Source organism: Lycium ferocissimum, chromosome 5 (assembly GCF_029784015.1).
Source record: "Lycium ferocissimum isolate CSIRO_LF1 chromosome 5, AGI_CSIRO_Lferr_CH_V1, whole genome shotgun sequence".
Classification (NCBI taxonomy): Eukaryota; Viridiplantae; Streptophyta; class Magnoliopsida; order Solanales; family Solanaceae; genus Lycium; species Lycium ferocissimum.
Window position 1 is genome coordinate 19,918,648 of NC_081346.1, and position 6,966 is coordinate 19,925,613.

Here is a 6,966-nt window from a genome sequence, read left to right on the forward strand (position 1 = left end):
TTTTTCTCATGCCACAAAACCCAAAAGTCAAATGTCAAAACCAAACCTTATCGACGGGACCAAGCATTAATCTCAATAAATTCGTAATTAGTTATACGGAATCTTCTACTCGCTATGTGTTTTCTATTTTGCTAAATTTGCATGTACTCTGGAAGACTATAGATATTTCAAGTTTGTTTCTTTTCATTTATGTTTTTAGGTCTACCTTATTCTTCTTTTAGTACATTTAATTATTATAATTTCACTCCTGTAGGCCTATGCGTTTAGATATTTACATAGGAGATAACTAAACCATCTAGACTATCTTGTCTTAAAGACTTAAACAATATTGGCTCATCTTTTGGATCACGCTTAACATTGAAGGTCTGACAACTATTCTCTGTAGATTTTACCTTTTTTGGTGCATATCTTCCTGTCATATAAGACTATAGTACTCTGTACTATATTTCAACCATCACATTTTAATATATATTGTACTTCTTTATCTATCATATTAATATGTAACTCCATAAGTGTGAGTTCGCTCATATTGTGACTCTCAAGCTCAAATATAAGAGGAGGGTTATGTAAGGTTGACAACCGATTCCTAACTAAAAATGCATTTAATCAGTTTTTCAGATAGGTTTTGATTTTATGAATTAACAAGTAAAAAGATGGTGAATACTATAAAGATGGTCGTCAAAGATTTGTATGTATATTGGTTCGATTATCAAAATTGGCTTTACTTTGTTAACCAATGAAAAATAGAAGAAGAAAGAAAAAGACGAAAAATCGGAGGGAGGAGAATTCATGCATATTGAAGACAACAAAATCTGAGTTTGGGCCTGGGCTTATTAGTGACAAGAGTTGCATCGGACCATTCACACTATTGCGTAGTCTTTAATTTCATTTTTTTGCGCAGATTGTTCTTCTTTTGGGGTGGTCTTTAATTTTTGTCCCTCAAATTGTTGGTCTTTAATTTTTCCCTTCGCATAAAAAAGTGACCAAAAATATCTCAAAGTTCTGGGTTCGAATCCCTTCTGAGTCAAAAAAAGAAAAAAAATCGCAAGACAAGGTTTTGGGAAAAGTCTGCCTTATGCAGCATAGGTTGTATTAAGGCATAACTAAAGTTATGCCGGATCCGGCACTACTAGAAATTCTGGCTATGGTAACGGTTCAGTTTCCTTCGCGGTAGATTGTTTTTCCGTTGCTATAGTGATATCGCAACGGTTTTGGAGATTGTTACATCAGATTGCGTTGCAATAGGTCTATTACGACGGTTAGTTATGAAGATTCGTAAAACCGTTGCAATAGATTAACCTACCGCAACGGTTTACCCTTCAAGATTATTGTAATTGCTTATGTCCTTATTACAACGGCTACGAACCGTTGCGATATATTTTTGCATCGGTTGTTTAACTCTATTGCAACACTTATTTATGAGGATCGCTTCTTCCTTTAGCAACAGTTGTTATAGAGCTAATGCAATGGTTTTTTAATATGCAACAATTACTTTTAGGACTATTGCAACGATTATTGTGGGTTTACCGCAACAAATATTATGGGCTCCGCAACGGTTGTTGTTGTCCTATCGTAACGCATATTATGGTGCTATGTTACAAATATTATAGCGCTATTGCAACTGATATTATATATAGGGTGACACAACATAAACTATATATATACATAAATCAATCAAAAGAAACTATTCATAACCAAAATTATAATCCAAGATCCAACATCATACCAAAATAATAATCCAAGATCCCACATCACACCAAAATAATAATCCAAGATCCAACATCATACCAAAATAATAATACAAGATCCTGGAGGTCGTGTAATATCTACAAAAGCAAAATATCAAGATAATATTTGACCATTCAAGAGGTGGAACACACAAGTTTTCGATTTTCAAAAACATCAACCCAATCCTCCTAAGTCATGTCTTCACTTCTTTCATCCCCTTGTTCAATTTCACCACCTACAAATGATAATGAAAAATGATTTAGTAAATCTTTCATAAAGAATTTAATCCGCATATATATACTAATAACGAACCAAAAGAATCATTTGATTCAACAGCTCATTTCAAAAATACAAGATGAAGCAAAGTATTACAAAGTGGCAAGGTTGTTAAAGATCTATATAGATGACGGAATTACAAGGGTAAGAAGCAAGCAAAGGATAAGGGGGATAATCAAAAGCGATGGGTTTACCATCACCTAAAACTGCTGAAGCAAATGGTGTAATGAACACAGTTGCAGTAGTTAATCCTAACTCTAGTCCTGCTGTGCAAACTACAAACAAGTTTGCAGCATTAGGTGAGAGTAAAGGTGATGATGTAGTTGTGAATTTGCTATAGATGATGTGGGACATCGAGCTTGGTTGCGATAGATAATACAACTACCGAAAATAGCCATAAACGATTAGCTTTGCCTCAAGGGAATGAAGTAGATAACACTATTGGTAAGGAAATAATTGTTGCAGGTCCTAAGAGCATTGAAACTTCTAATAAGTTTGATGGCTTACAAGAAAAACCAGATGACTTGAATATGGGAAATTCAGGAAATCAGGTGGCACTAGTTGGGGAGAAAATGGTTGAGAACCTGCTTACTTCACCAGTACGAAGTTCAAAAGAATGGAAAGGTGAATGATGAGGAACTGCTTACTTCACTAGTAGTTCAGAAGGATAAAGCATCTGTTGATGTGAATACAGGTGTTGAGAAATCTCTTAATGTTAATGCAGTCACGTGTTTACACACACAGGAAAAAGAAATACTCTCTATTAAAAACAAGTAATGGCACGAGAGTGCTTCTCCTAATCCTGCTAATGAATTAATTACTCTCAATCAAGCTTGTCTTGAAGTGCCATCTACTACTTTTGCTACTGATACTGATAATGGAGTAGACAGGAAATTATGGAGTGATCAGATTGAGGAGGATGCTAAGGAAGGTGAGATTCAACTTGCAAAGGAAGGTGATAAACAACCTCTTGACACATCAGATTCATCACAGGATCCTGTTGAATTCATGTTTGGCACGGGTACGAGATGGTGTAATTGATGAGGGCAAAAAGTTGATCACATTAACACTCGGAAGACCCGTTGAATAGTGAGCTACATGTTCATAATGTTAGCGACAATACGGAGTAGTCAGAAGTGGATAGATGTCCTTTGAGTCATGAAGTAACTCCAGAAACAAGATCTCAATTCAGCAAAATCATGAAGGCCAAGAGGATTTAGCAGTTATACCAGATATTCCAAGAATGGCCAATGGGATTGAAAGTCATGACACTGTGACTCCAAGCATAAGTATTCACAAACAGCTTAAACCAAATGAAAACACCACACTGATGCCAGGTGCAATGCAAAGGTCCAAGAGCAATACACAGAAGCATGCTAGTGATTCTACTTATGGCAAATCAGGTGGGAAAGGCAATGCAAATATACAGGAAATTCAGCAGCAACAAATTACAGTAAATTCAGGAGGAAATCATAGTCAGGCTGTGCAAAGTGATGCAAATAAGCAGATTCAGATCTCACATGCTACTTCTGTAAATTTACGAGTCTCAGGCAAGGAACATAATAATCAGAAGCAGGTGGGGCAACATTAGGCCAATGCTAAGGCTAAAAAATAGTCTCAAGTTATCAATATGCAGAAGAACTTCGTAAATTTACAAGTAGCATTTAGTGAGGAAAGGAAAATCGATATGGATGAGGAGTCTCTCGCTCAAGAAGACGTAAGAGAACAAGGCTAAGAATTATAATTCTAACTAATTTTGCTATATACTCGGATATAATTGGAGTATCGGTCGGTCTTAGAAATTTAGTCTCAAATTGTATAGGCTTAATCCATTTAATGTAAGATCATCTTTAGTTCATCGTGCAAGGAAGCACTATCGACAATATAAAATTGGGCTACAAGGAACACTGCATTCAAGAAAGAGGCAATCTGCTCAGATAAAGTCAAAAAGATGCAACTATTTAGCAATAAATCACCCCAAAATCTAAGTGTCACTTAACATAATAAACGAAGACAAAAGTTGAATGGAGAGAATAATGAATTTTGTTATTAGAAAAATTGAATCAAATCCTTAAAATTTCAATATAAAAAAAAATACATTGAACATTAAAAGTAGATCTAGCAAAGTTTCACCTTAAAGAACTGTACCAAATACAAGAATTAATATTCAGTTTATGATATTTCCAAAGAAAAGAAAACACTCTTGTCTAGCCAAGCTTTGATCAATTAACAAAACAACAAAAAACGAGTGTATGTTTTTCATAAAAATAATCATTGAAAACACATTCCTTGCCATGTATTAGTATCGGTTCCATTCTCATTACTCCACAATCTTTATAATCATTAGGCACAAAACTATAGTTGGTTTACTTTGTAATAGACATGTCTTGATTAGGTGTAGCTTGTTGGAAGACTATGTTACACTTATGTCATCCTAACAAGTTTCATAAGAATGCTATTAAGGTTCTACAAAGTGGGAAAGTGCTTGGCAATGTTAAAGACCCCTATAAATGGCAGACTAACAATGGAAAAAATCCTCGTTAGGGTGGATGATAATGATCGAATCGTTGGTTTTGACACAAGGAAAAGAAGTGAATCTAACTTTGGACAGAAGCGATTATCGTTGACCTTATGAGCATTCAAACTAATAATAAGTTTGCGGCTTTAGAGGATGGAGACGGTGAGCATGAAGAAGTTGTTGAGGTGGTTGATGTTGATGCTAACGAAACAGTTGGTTGCAGTAATAGTGCCAGTGATGGAGACAGTAAAATAATTAAATGGGATTGAGAGAAATCAACTGCCTTCAGTTGCTCAGGGAGGTGAATTATCTGTTACAGCTGCAGCAACTGATCAGATAAGTATAGAACTTGGTTCAAGGAAGCAAGCAGTTGTAGGGCAAAAAATTCTTGTTGAGGCAAATGCAAGCTTTGTCATGCAGTAGGTGGATGCAAATGAAGAGGTCGCAAAAAAGTAGGCGATGAGCCGCAGAAGAGAAGAGGGGGACAAAGTTGTGGAAAAGCCATTAAATGTTAATGCACAATTTTTACACCTAGAAAGAAGAAGCGATCCACTGCTAAACAATAAATGGAAGTCGCATTCTCTAAACCAATTGTGGAGATGGTTTCAATTAATCAAGTATGTCAAGATATCCCTTATACTACCCTTTGATATCCCTTCTACTACCTTTGCTCTCGCTTGCACTGTGGTGAGAGGTACAAGGCACTCAATTTCTAGAAAAGATGCAAGTGCATATACCAGATAAGAGTGTGAATGCAAATTGCCAAGAAGTGGCTAATTTTCAAGAAAGTGTAGAAGCTACTCTTGAGAAATCAGTTCAAGGTGCTGATGTAGCTGATAATGTGGATAAATCTGAGAGTCATGACATTGTGACTCCCCAGTCTAGTGTTCGTAAGCAACAAAATTTTCAGGCTCAAAGGTCTGATCTTTGGTTTATCAGGGGTAAATCATGTGAACAAGAGTAATACAAAAAAGCATTCAAGTGCTTCTAATCAAGCCAAATCAGGTTGGAAGGAAAACACAGACATGCAGAAACCACAACAAAGAGAGGAACAAAGGAGACAAACAGAGCCAGGTGGTGCAACAAATTTATACTTCTAAAAATCAGAACCAGGTTGTGCAACATGGTACTAAGAAGTAGCAACAGGTTACAGAGAGAAGTGACACTAACCTTAATTGTTGCTATCTGTAGATGGCCGACGGGTTATTTGATTAGCAGCCTGTGGTGCAGAAGTAGCTTCTCCCAGTGAAGGAACAGACAATGTTGCTAGCATGTCCGGACTAATTAATCCCGCATTTGAAGTTGTGCAATTACATTTGCGATAACTTCGCGTAACCTCTGCTTGCATAGTTCTCTTTTGCTCCTCCATTTCTTCCTGCATTTTTTGGATCTTTTCTTGCATTTGTTGTACTACATCATTTGTGGCATTTGAAGTTGGTTCAAAATTGCCAGCTTTTCTTTTCAAAGAAGTCTTTGTAACCCCCCGTCCATATAATCTAAGACGTCCCGGATGTTCAAGGACTTATAACGGCTGAATATGCATCAACAGGATGACTACCATCTGCGCTCAGTTGTGATTCAATTTCCTCCATTTCAGCCTAATAAGGCAAATCCAACAAGCAGATTCAAGTAAACAAAAACTAAGAATTAATAATTGATACTAAGAATTAATAATTGATCTCAATAAGAACTTGCAATAAATAATATACATACAATTTTACTAGATGTGTTTTCATTCGACTCCTTGTACGAGCGCCCGGGTTTCCTTTCTCTTGTTTCGACAAAGAGCTCCTTAAGTGATACATTTTCCTTGTTTTTTTCCTGGTCACATGAAAATGGATATGAAAAATTTCTTAAAATGACAGGTTAAGTCTTATAAAAATTAAGAGAACACACCAATTTAATGCGGACTAAAGCGAAACTTTTTTTGCTGGCTGTGTGCGGATTCGTCAACTTCTTCCGATTCTTAGTATTTGTTTCAGACATATTCTGCAAATAAATAAATCAATAAAATATATTAACTAGTAAAAATCACCAATATAAAATATTACGATAACATGACCAAGCACTTAGTAGCAGGATTTAGTTTCGACGCAAGGCCGAGTGCGTAAAATATGCAAGAAAGCACCGTTCTTTGGTGTTGAGGGATCTTGTGGCTCGGGCACGGCGTGTTCTTTGTGCTATTAGTAGGGATTGAATTGGAGAGGAGGTTTAGTGGATGCAAATGGAGCAGCACATGAGAATGAGGAAATGATATGGTGTAATGGTGGTTCAAAGCTAGTTGCTGTCTGATTCCTACAGCAACAGGAAATGACACAGAGTTGGAAAATAAACACCGAAGCTACGCTTGTGTCGCCGATTCTTTTCAAATGGGAAATGATGTGGTACAAGATTCTTGTAGGATCTCGTTTTCTCTGCCCAGGACACAATAGCACCTTGAGTAC

At 36.4% G+C, this 6,966-nt stretch overlaps 1 long non-coding RNA gene across 1 annotated transcript; it reads right to left on the bottom strand.

The window, feature by feature from the left end:
* Nucleotides 1-1,801: 1,801 nt before the first annotated feature.
* Nucleotides 1,802-6,527, bottom strand: LOC132058284 (uncharacterized). Its single transcript, XR_009415234.1, has 4 exons — nt 6,419-6,527; nt 6,236-6,343; nt 5,693-6,120; nt 1,802-1,963 (listed from the first exon to the last, which is right to left on the bottom strand). It is a non-coding gene; the product is annotated as an uncharacterized LOC132058284 (long non-coding RNA).
* Nucleotides 6,528-6,966: the final 439 nt, after the last annotated feature.